This window comes from Mytilus galloprovincialis, chromosome 4, assembly GCF_965363235.1.
Source record: "Mytilus galloprovincialis chromosome 4, xbMytGall1.hap1.1, whole genome shotgun sequence".
Classification (NCBI taxonomy): Eukaryota; Metazoa; Mollusca; class Bivalvia; order Mytilida; family Mytilidae; genus Mytilus; species Mytilus galloprovincialis.
Window position 1 is genome coordinate 73,837,343 of NC_134841.1, and position 13,343 is coordinate 73,850,685.

A 13,343-nucleotide genomic window follows, 5' to 3' on the forward strand; every position below is an offset into this window, starting at 1 on the left:
CTGCTTTTCAAAGTAATAATAATACTCACTAAAAATGATTGAAAGTTTTACTGCAAGACATATTTCTGAATACAATTGAATTAACCATGATATTATCCGGAAGCAAATTGCTTACAAGTAGGTTTCAATTTAAATTTCATCTTAAGGGATGCACATGTTTTATACATAGCAAGCATTAAATTAACTTGCTGTCAATGTTTTCAACACAAAAATAAAATTCGTAGTTTAATGTATTACTAATAGTATATTTAAACTCTTCATAGATACCAGGATTGAAATTTTGTCTTCGCACCAGACACGCGTTTCGTCGACATAAGACTCCGCAGTGACGCTCGAATATATATATATATTTTAAAATGGCCAACTAAAGTCTAAGAGCATTGAGGACCAAAAATTCCTAAAAGTATTGCCAAATACGTCCAAGATATTCAATTGTGAGGTAGATAAGCCTTAATTAGTATTTCAAAAATTCAAAGATTTATAAGCAGTTAAATTATGATTAGGGCCATATCAATGATAATTCATGTCAACACAGAAACGCTGACTACTGGACCGTTGACACCCTCGGCGAATAAAAACTCCGACCCAATGGTTGTAAATAACACATCATAGATACCAGGAATGAAATTATGTATTTGCACCAGCTACAAAATACTTGTCAGTGACGCTTTATTTTAAACTAGAGAGGCTAAAAATCATAGTCTATGTAAGAGCTATTGCAAAAACTCTGTACGATAAGTGTAAGGAAAACTCATCAAATTGTAAAAATGGTAATCATGAATATATAAACGAAAAGTTAAGAAAGACCATTTTGCTGGGCAACTATTCAGGGGGGAAAACATTGTGTCAATAATTGAAAGTACCAATAAATATCAATTCTTAAAAAAGCATGCAGTTTCTATCTCCAACAATAAAAACATTCTTGATTGATTCTTAATTGGAGCATTATATATTATTATGTTTTATAAGAATTAATTCAAAATGAAATCACGATAATCTATATACACCGATCCGACAGTAGTAACGGAAACAAACAGAAATTTATTCTAAATATTAAAACTAGCAATGACAATCTAAATTAGTCGGTGGAATCATCAGATATCCTGAGATATGGAATATAAGACTAATTGTCAAGGAGGTTTGTTTTTACCATTTTATTGGTACTGTTCTGTGGATGGGTTCTATTGGAAGACGTTCACGAATAAAGGATATACATATAAAGTTTTGCATTACATCAGAAAGTAGTACTATTTTCTGGAAATCAATACTATTTTCTGCAAATCAATACATGTCTATTTTTTTCTGTAATCATCAGTGCATGAATCATTTGGGGTTTTTCAATGGAAAGATACTGGTCGAGAAAAATAGTGCAAATATTCAAATTCTTTATGAAAATTGACTGTTATAAAAGATTTAACAGCATTTATGGTAACGAATGTTTTGTAGGTAAATAAAACAGATCACATCGAAACACAGGCTTCAATCAGAGACTGGAAAATATGTAATGGCGCGGGGTAAAACCCTGTCTGTGGGTGTTTAACCCTCCTTAACCTTGGACAGTTTTGTAAAGCACAAAATTAAAAAAAATATATATAAAAACTCAGTTAGAAATGGCTTACCTCATTCGAATGGCATGATGATATAAGTGTACTCACAGTAACTGTAACTTAACTAATATAAGAAAATAAAAAAAAAATATGTTTAATTGAGGTTGGTTCGACGCGTTTTTCATAACTTTCTCACACAAAAAAAAAACAGTTTATATTTGTTTGCGTCCGAAGATCTTACTTTGTAAACCTTCATCAGGAATGCTTAAAACCACAATAAAATTAAGATCAAGGATTAATAAGTATCGAAGAGCTGCTGGCTAAAGGGTCCAAATGACAAAGGAAAAAATAGATGATGAAAAATAACCCGAATATCAGTCCACAAAATAACGTCCGTAAACGATCGAAAAAATACTTTCATCATGAAGAATCATGTATTCCTCATAATGAGTAACTCGCTTTCAAGGATCATTTAAGGAAAGACTCGGAATATTCTATCATCCGTCTTAAACTAGTAGTTAATCTATATATACATATGCTGGTGAAATGTTGCTACACAATACCAGCAATTCAAAGTGAAACACAACATAAATGTATTGCAATCAAGTCACTGTAAAAGTGAATAGAGGAGCGATTTTCATTTTTTTAGACTATTCATTTATAACTTATTCATTCACTCTATATTTTGAATATGACACCAATAGCAAAAACAAACAAATGAGTTGGAGTTTTTTACGTTGAGATTTAACGTAAAATTTAAGACGATAATATAATAGTTTTTGTTCTATGACGTAATTCTGAAATGATTAATTCTCAAACGAGTGCACTTAATGTGTATTAAATGTTTCATGAACAAAAGTAAATTGAAAATGAAAAAAAATTACGTTGATGGTTGATAACTGAATTGCAGCATTTTAAAGAATGACTTTCAAAAACCTTAAGATGATAAAGCAAATCCATTATGTAACACACTGATAAAAAAAATGAGGTTTACAATTATAATGGAAAGCCGTTCTTCTGCTTAAATGCATGTGGAAAACGTCAAGTATTTAAAGAAAACGATATATTTAGAATATACCAATTTTAATCTGATTGTATTTTAAGAAGGATATCTTAAAGAAAATGTAGCTTAGTTATGCTGATGCTTATACTATCCACAGTTTTCATCATGCGGGGTGAGTTAAATCACCTTTAAATTCAAAGACAGGGTTCCTTTCAGTGTTATGCTGATTAATAAGAAACATGCTATTCACTGACCACATGAGATTTTTATAAAGTAACATTAGAGTTTGTCAATCTATCAATCATTTTAATTTGTACTTATGTGCGTGCATGTGTTGTCTGGTCTTGATACCAACATTGCAAGTTTTACCTCATTATTTTCTCAAGTATACTGAGTAATTAGTATTGCGTGAGTCCAAACTACCGCAGTTAATGAATTGTGGAGATGGCTTACGGTTAATAGTCTCATTTTGTTGACTGACATTAACAGTAGGTCTTTAGGTAAGTGTTATGATAAGTAATACAGCTAGAAACTCTTTGAAAATTGCATATCATAAACGATAATATTTATAAAATAAATATGTTCAACATTCAATGCTTAAGATCTTTATCAAAAAGCTCATAAGTCATTTCATGTAATAGACTAGTGAATACATTTAACGATTCTTCTTTGATTAAAATGATAAATATACCAAGAAAATGATATCCATCTCACAAAGCTGTTGTAAGTAGTACAAAATGGAATAATATTCGATAGAGGCAAGGGCGACCGCTGAGAGTTGAGAGAAGAACAACTATAAAAACTAGTATTTTGTGATATATATTAAACTATATGACATATGTATTACAAGATAAAGGGGAAAGATATACCAAAAAACTAGTGTTAACTACATCAGTAATTCGCCTCATAAGAAATATTTTAATAGAATTCGCTGTCGGATATCTCTGATTTGAAAGAAATATTAAATAGATGAAAAATGAACACGTGAAAAATGTTTTATTACCTCTTGTAACTGACATATCATATAATGAGGAACGGTATATTGACGTCATAAAAAAATAAGGAGTTGTCGATGTATAGTAATTGTTTAAAATCATAATTAAAATCAGAAATACAAAACAATAATAAAATGCACATAAAACGATAAAAATGTGAAAAGGGTGTTTTGGGAGAAGAAAAGTAAGCTTTTCGGTACAACTAAATGTCGTTCTTCATAACGAACTATTTAACGTAGATTTGCCTCACAAATTCAAAATATTTTTTAATACCTTTTCCTTTACATACAAGTCGTGTTATATATTCGCCTGTCTAAGAAGAAAGAAAAAAATTCCACCTTTTAAATTCTTGCGTTCGAAGCGCTTTTCTGAGTCTACTAAAATAGGAAATCAATCAAAGGTCAACTTTTAAGAAATAAATTCAAAATTAAATATGAAAATATTGTTTCGTTCTATGGGTATTTTGATAGGGTAATGCCACTTGCGTTTGTACAATAATACCATATCATACCCTTAGTGATTTATCATTGATATGGTCATAATTATAAATTAGCTGTTTACAAAACTTTCAATTTATGAAATCTTAGGATTTTCTATTTAAGTAATTGGTTACCTTAGCTGTATTTGGCAAAACCTTTAGGATTATTTGGTCCTCAATGCTTCTTATGCGCACTTTATATAGCCTTTTTAAAACAAAATATTCGAACGTCACCAATGCGTCTATCGTAAACGAAACGCGTGACTAGCACAAAACAAAATTTCATTCCTGGTATCTATGTTGAGTTTATATACAACCACTGGGTCGATGCCAGTGCAATTGGAGTTTTTATTCCATGAGGGTATCACCAACACAGTAATCAGCACTTATGTGTTGACATGAGTTATCATTGATTTGGTCATAATTTAAATATTTTTTTTTCAAAATATATAATTTTTGAAATACTAAGGCTTTTCTACCTCAGGAATAAATAACATTAGCTTATTTGGCAAAACATTTTGGAATATGTGGTCCGCAATGCTTTTCAACTGCGTACTTTATTTGGCCTTTTTTTCACTTTGTTTGATTCAAGCGTCACTGGTGAGTCTTTTGTAGACAAAACGGGCGTCTGTTGCAAATACATAATTTCAATCCTGGTATCTATGATGAATTTATTCTCCACTAGACCGATTGCACTTTTGTTCTGGTTTATCCCAAAAAAATGGTTCTAAAAATTATGTGTCATTATTTATCTTGAGAAAATCCATGTGCACGCAAAATATAAGCCATAGAAGTTTTGTATACAGAAAAAAACCACCAAGAAGTTACCAACAGAACAATAATATCAGTAAATCGAAGGACAAACACCATCAATACCAAATGAAACCTGATTAATTTGAGGTAATAGTAGGTTTCAGGCGTTTAAATCTCATAAATTGATTGGGAAATAAAATCATGGTAACAAACAAAAAATGAGAGAACTGCATGAGCTCCAAAAGCATCGAAACTGGGTGTGCCAATAGTGTTAGTATCTCCTGCAATGCACGCATCACCTATAAAGCTAGAATCAACACCCAGTATAAATTACATAATCAGAAATAGGACAAAATTACAGTTAGACGACTATTTTCGTATATAAAGATCTTTATCCTCTTTGCATGACAAATATGTCGTTGTTCCAGCAGATAAAGCCTCAAATAATATTGTCTTTATATGTAAAAAAAACATTATTTGCAATGTCTCACAACAGAGCTTGGAATAAATGAAACTACTGGTAACCCTACATATTCTTTAACATCATTTACCAAGGACGAAATTTTACAAAATCATAAATCTGTCCTTCTTTCTTTTGTTGTCAACATCAAAGAAAACGAAGAAAACTTACCTTCATTATACTGGATACCTAAATTACACAAAACTCCACATAAAGACCGATACATAGCTGGGTCTTCAGAATGTTCGACTAAACATCTTTCTAAAGTACTGACTACTATTCTTTCTACAGTTAAAGATGGGCTTCAAAAATATTGTAATGAGATATATTCTACCAGTGGTGTTAACCAGATGTGGATTCTCAAAAATTTGAAAGATCTACTGCTTAATCTTCGATCACAATCTTTGCAATTTTGTAGAAACATAAAAACTTTTGATTTTTCTACGCTATATACTACTATTCCCCATGCTTAGTTGAAAGATCGACTTCACCATCTCATAAAACAGAGCTTTTTCTATAAAAATGGGAATCGTAGATACAAATTTCTTGTTTTGGGTTACAATAATTCATATTTTGTGAAGAATCACACTGAATCTTCCAGAAAGTATACTAAAGATGATATTATCAAATTCTGGACTTTTTGATCGATAATATATTTGTTGAGTTTGGAGGATTTATATTTCAACAGACAGTCGGTATTCCAATGGGTACTAATTGTGCACCCCTGCTTGCCGATTTGTTTTTGTACTCATATGAAGCAGAATTCATTCAGAACCTTCTAAAAGACAAAAAGAAAAAGCACCTTGCGAAATTCTTTAATTTTACTTTCCGATATATTGATGATGTTCTATCATTAAATAACCCATATTTCAGCCAATACTTACATTTCATATATCCCAGTGAACTTGAAATTAAGGATACTACCGATACTAGAAGGACTGCCTCATACCTTGATCTTTTCTTCAATATTGACGCAGATGGACGACTTCACACGAAAATCTATGATAAACGGGACGATTTCAACTTCCCAGTTATCAATTTCCCATTTCTCAGCAGTAACATACCCTCTGCCCCTTCGTATGGTGTTTACATGTCACAACTGATACGTTATTCTCGTGCTTGTTCTCACTATACGGACTTCATATACAGGAGTGTGTTTCTTATGCAGAAACTGCTGCAACAAAGTTATGAGGAGGACAGACTAAAATTGACGCTCCGTAAATTTTATGGACACCATCACAAATTGGTGGATCCATACGAGGTGTCTTTGACCAAACTATCTTAGGACATTTTTACTACATTGTAGATTGTGGTTTGTCATTACGTCGTCTAATCTTAAATTACCAAACGTGACTTCTTCCCGATTGTTACTGTTTTGCTGAGTGTGAATTCGCATTACCATAAGATGTGTTACGGTACTTATCTATCCCTAATTCATGTTTTTAGTCTAAATGTTTAATGTTATATTTGTAATTCTCATCGGATTTTGTCAAATGTGTTGACGTCTTTCCTATTATATTCATGGGTTATGGTAAAGAAAATTAATCACCGCCTTCATTTATTAGATTTGATTTTGTTCAACGTAATCTGTACAATGTTTTACTTACGTTTGAAGTTAGATTCAGAACAAACCGGACATTGCTATATAATACAGTTAATTGCTACCTTAGTTTGCTATTAATAGGTATTGAAATGTGCATTGTAATTAAATGTAATATCAGTATTTAGTTCATATATAATCTTAAATCAATCCTAACTCCATCTTACTCATTCAAATGTGACGTCATTTTTCATTTTTTGATGATCTGTTTTACTAATTCAAATGTGACGTCATATTTTTGTCATGTTTTACAATTTCTAATATGACGTCACTTGACGTTGAGGTTTAAACTTATTCGGATGTGTTTTGTCGGGTTATGTAATGTATTTCGGTTGTTTCGTGTAATTAGCTAATACTTCAGTTTTAGCATTTACATCTTTTGTATAGGCATTTTATAAAATTTACTGTTTCAAAGTATAAATTGTTCTAAATAATAGGGATGTTCTGGTACCTAACAGAAAACCCTGGCCGTTTTTGGCACGGCCTTTTTCAACTTTTGGTCCTCGATGCGGTTCAACTTTGTACTTGTTTCGGCTTTCAAACTTTTGTATCTGGGCGTCACTGGTGAGTCTTGTGTGGACAAAATGCACTTCTCGCGTATTAAATTTTTTTAAACTTGTTGCCTTTTGTTAGCTATTATTCGTGTGTTTCTTTGTCAATTGTGTTCTATTTATTTATATGTCCTGCAATGTTGTGTTGTCATTTTAATGTTATATTTCATATGGCCATAAAAGAGGGAGGTTTGGCATGTCACAAAACCAGGTTCAACCCACCATTTTTTCCTTTAAAAATGTCCTGTACCAAGTCAGGAATGGCCATTGTTATATTATAGTTCGTTTCTGTGTGTGTTACATTTTAACGTTGTGTTTCCGTTGTGTCGTTTGTTTTCTCTTATTTTTGAGTGTGAATTCACATTACTATAAGACGTGTCACGGTACTTATCTATCCCAAATTAATGTATTTGGTTTTGATGTTATATTTGTTATTTTCAAAGGATTTTATCTAATGCTTAGTCCGTTTCTGTGTTTGTGTGTGTGTGTGTGTGTGTGTTACATTTTAATGTGTCGTTGTTCTCTTATATTTAATGCGTTTCCCTCAGTTTTAATTTGTTACCCCGATTTTGTTTTTTGTCCATGGATTTATGAGTTTTGAACAGCGGTATACTATTTGCCTTTATTAGACCACGAAAAGACTTGTCACAAGTGAGTTAAAACACAGACGCGTCGTATCAGTTAATTTATTTGTTAGTGTAACCAAACAACTTATGTATTGTTGATTTTTAGTAGTTTGTTCGTACAATTGTTTCTAAGCAGTTTTTGGGTTAAGAATATGCTCACGAATTGAGAAACACAACCCCTATTACCGACTCTCAAATGGGTAAAAATTCAGTGCAAAGAAGATATCATATTTGTTTCTATTACTACTGTGACAAATGATGTTTGGTGATGTTGTGAACGAAAAGAAGGACAGGATTGCGCATTGGAAAGTGAAACGCATATTTGATCATTTGTAAAAAAAATGATACTACTTTACAGCTACCATATCGTGTTGGCAATTGCAAAGACATGAAAAAGACCTCCAAATATTTTGTTTTGAGCGTCTTTAGTGAGTCTTATGCAGATATAATGCGCGTATAGTGTGTTTGCTTAATTATCAGCCTGGTATCATTCATGAGGTTTTACAACCTTTTGATAGATACATATCTTTTGGACTTTTAACATCAAGGCTATAATCATTTCAGTATTCTGCACTCATTTGCTGGTCTGATATATCATTGATTCAATGATTTCTGTAAAATTTGTGTTCACAAATAAACATTCAATACATTTAAGGATGTTCTTACAAGAGGGACGAAAGATACCAGAGGGACAGTCAAACTCATAAATCGAAAATAAACTGACAACGCCATGGCCAAAAATGAAAAAGACAAACAGACAAATAATAGTACATAAGAAACAAGATAGAAAACTGAAGACTGAGCAACATGAACTCCACCAAAAACTGAGGGTGATCTCAGGTGCTCCGAAAAAAAACCAAATCCTGCTCCACATGTGGCACCCGTCGTGCTGCTCATGTTAATACAAACCCGGTAAATAGTCTTTTTCGGTAGGTCACATTCATGAAAAGGGAAGGACTTTACAATCTTTTGAAACTTTTTATTTTCATTGCTCTTCAACTTTGTTTTATCAATTTGGTTTGTTACTGACACGTCTTACGTGGACCATTTGTTTATGAGCTTCATTGTAAGAAGAAGCATTCTATATGATGGAACGTGTAATTTAGAATATCGCACGAAACAAGGGACAGTTACTCTTTCTACAGTTGGGTTGTTACAACGTAAAAATGAATAATTAGATTAAAAGTATTCCTTTGATGGGGTTATCACGTATCTTCTTGTCTGTTTATCATGTGTAATTCAAAGTAATAGATATATTTAGATGTATCGTTGGAGTTTTCTTCTTGATATCAAACAATGTAGATTAGCATTTGCCCTTTTGAATTATCAAGTAAAATGGTATTACCAATATAATGGAACGTTAAGTTTCAGAATTATTATACCATGCTTTCATTTTTTCTTTTATAGAAACCCCTGTACAGAATTTTTCTCATAAAGACGCGTTTGTGCAAAGGTAACAACTCCATGGTTGTAAAACTTGAACTTGACAGTCATAACAGGATATACTTCTTCAAGATGGTCATGAGGATTTTTGTTTCAATTCCAATTTCAGGTTCAAAGTTAATGAGACATAGTGACACGGCCAAAGCTCATGAATCCGAGTTCTGATGGGATTCCTTTTTACTCAATCAAAAATCTTCTTGTAATTTGTTTTTTGAACTCATGTTTGTCTTTTCGTCAGTTTTGCTTTGGTCCATATTGTTTCCGATATTTTTGTTGGACTTATGGGTTTTATTGTCCCTGGTATTTGATATTCTTTCTGTAAGGTGATTGCATCCTGTAAGTGGCATATTTGTTTTGATTTTATTGTATTTATTGATTTATATGAAATCGAATATGAAAATGAGTGCAGAAATTCATTATATCATAAAGGTACCACAATTGTTGCATCATAAATTTTTCTAACTATGTCTTTGGCGTCTGGCTTTTTCTTATACCGGTATATTATCATATCATTCTCAGGAATCAACAGTTACATTTAGTTATGTTTAATGTTAACTTGTAACTTGCTTAACATTAACCTCTCAAACAAGATGGTCCTTTTTGAGAAATATTTAGTTGCCTGCCTCATATTAGAAGCCACATCATGAGTTATTGTACGCCATACCATAATAGTTTAGTAATTTGGACATTTTGGCGTTGACGACATCTCTTGGATAGTTTATGTTTAGTTTATTCACAATCTAAATTGATTCAGAAATATTTAGATTGTATACACACCGGACTATACATGAAGCTTTCTTAAACTTGGCGTATTCCTCAATTTGGATATGAATTGTATTTTTACAAGCATTTTAGAAGGAATGTAAAGATGACACCCAAATTAGATTATTGCTTCGAACATGGTAAAAAATTAAAACAGATCGTTGCTTAATAATAAGAAATAATGGTAACCTATAAAACTCTCCTTAATTTCATTTACCCACTAGTTTGAACGACGGAATAACTTCATAAATATATTTATTCAGACACCAACACACCAAGTTTTTTTTTAAATGTGAAGACCGGTTGGTTAAAAATACACCAGAATGGTCAGGACATTTCATAATTACCAAAAAATCCCAAAGAGTATCCCATATGTATTAAAAAAACTTTTAAAATAATTTTGCATAGAATCATAGCAGTTAAAACCTTTTTGTACCAACTGAATTAAGATATAGATATCAAGTTATGTACTTCTTGTAAAATTGATAAGTTTATTTAATTGTATAACGATATTTGTCACTTTTCGTTTTTTAACAAAGAGAACTTGTTGCTTGGTTGCAAAAAATGTTTGTTTTTTTTATTGAATCTGTTAACGAATATTATAAGGAATTGTTATATTTAATGGTTAGTTACCTTAAATATTTTAAAATATTGATATTTTAAAGATCATTAAGTCAGTATTTCACTTTGTTTATATCTACAATATTTGACCCCATGATAATCGTGGCATGTGTTATTTTATATGGATATATTTACAACCACTGGGTCGATGCCACAACTGGTGTAGTTTTCATACATCGAGGGTATCACCAGCCCAGTAGTAAACATTTTTGTGCTGACATGAATTATCTTTGATACGGTCATATTTATAAATTAACTCTTCACTAAACTTTTGAGCTTTTGAAATACTAAGGCTTTTCTACCTCAGGAATAGATAACCTTAGCTGTATTTGACAAGACTTTTTGGAATTTTGGTCCTCAATGATCTTCAACTTCGTACTTTATTTGGCCGATTTTTTGGATTCGAGCGTCACTGATGAGTCTTTTGTAGACGAAATTCGCGTCTGGCGTAAATATAAAATTTAATCCTGGTTGGTATCTATGACGAGTTTATATAGAATAGTGACTATTGAAATAAAAAGAGAAGACTAGAAAACAAAGAGACAAACTTCACCGTTAGTTAATTAGTGAAAAGTCGGTATCACCACTTAAAAGTATAAACACAATAGAAAGACAAATACTAATCCAAAGATCACAGAAAAAAAGAAAGATTGATGAATGAACATCAAGCTTAAAAAAAACCTGCGCTCGTTTTTGTAATAGTTAATCATTAACTTAGTTATCAAGTATGACAGAATATAAAAAATCTATGTCCTTTGTTCTCCATTTTAATTAAAGTCCTGGTGGTCCGTGGTATCGTGTTCGCCTAGAGTGAGAGAGGTCATGGATTCTTACCACTGCCGGGTCAATCTAAAGATTAAGAAATTAATATTTTGTCTGCTTATAAAGAACGCAGCATTTAGGAGTAAGAGCGAAATCTGGTTGGTTCGGAGTCAGAAAGATATGCCCGGTTATGATGACATGTCTTCCTTGGACTGCTAACTTGAGGACTATTATGTTTAAAATTCGGCTCAGCGTGCTGGTCTTTCACAACGCAGAGTTAGAATCGCATTAACATATTCTTGTCATGAATATGTTTTTGATTTACCGTTGGGAGTTAAGAATCATATCAATTTAATTTGTTATCTGTACTGATATTTCAAGGCCCACGTTGTTTTGTTTTAAATAGTAATGTCAAGTTTCTAGAAAATGTATTAAAAACGCATGCATGAATAATGAAAAAACTTTACGAAAAAATACACCAAATTTTTATTTTTTTATTTTCTCTTTCAGAAAACAATTAATGGTATTTAATTCAGACATGTGAACTTAGGTCTGATATTGATTGTTTATGCTTCATGCCAAATGATCATCAATAGTAATTGCTCTTCAAAACTGTATGTTTTGTACTAAAAATAAACATCTCATTTACACTTTCATTTATAGGTGAAGAGCTTATGGGTATAAATCTACAAACTAATTTATTTGTTAGTATTTCATTTAATGTATCTCGCTTTTTGTCAATAACCAGCGATACTTCCTCTTCACACATTGAGTGTTTGGCAGTAAAATTCCCATTCTTGATATGATGCTTAATTAATACATCAATTATATTGTGATAATGGGCTATTCTAACTGCCAAAATATTAGTTTTCGTTCATAGCACCAGAGGCGTTACTCCTGATCTACAGCATATGGTTTATTTACTCTATAAATCCGTCTGTCTGTTTGTAATAAATCAAGCAACAAACTAATTTATGACAATGAATCTTATTATATATATATATCAATATATTGCACTGCTTTGCCTTTTGATGCTCCGTGTCATAACTTGTCAATAAAGTGTTAAGAATCTGTCCTACACTGCGTGGGACGATTTTCTGAACATATATATCAATATCTTAATAAGGTAATAAGGAAGACATGTCATATAAAGACTGTTTATGGATCTGGAATGACATATAATAAACAAATTAGCCATAATACTTATCAGTACATCTAGAACCAACTTATTAAGAAACATACATTGTGAATGCACACACGATATGCACATGTCGTAGATTTTAGAAAGTGATTTTAATTTCTGGATATTTTATATCCAATAAACTCAAAGAGGATTTAGAGCAATGACTCTGAATATTAGTAAATTCAAAACAGCTTACATAAGGCTAATCATTTGACGGTTCAAATTAGGTTGACATTTGTTCTTAATACTTTTGTTGTATTTACAATCGAAATTAGGAATCGTGGGGTAAATAATCATAATGTTTCTTATTAATAACAATAGATTATGCTAAATATAAAGAAACAATCTTTTTTATAGATGTAAATCATTATACATTCTATTGATCAAAGCTTTTGTGAAGTAATTGAAGGACCAACTTTACCAGCAAACATTAAAAACAAATACAACATACACATGACTTATCGCTTCCTAATGACTCTTCTTTAACTTTCAAATATTTTTAGTTTAAATAGTTTAATTGCATTTTAATTACTCAAAGTAAGATTTATGTAAATAACAT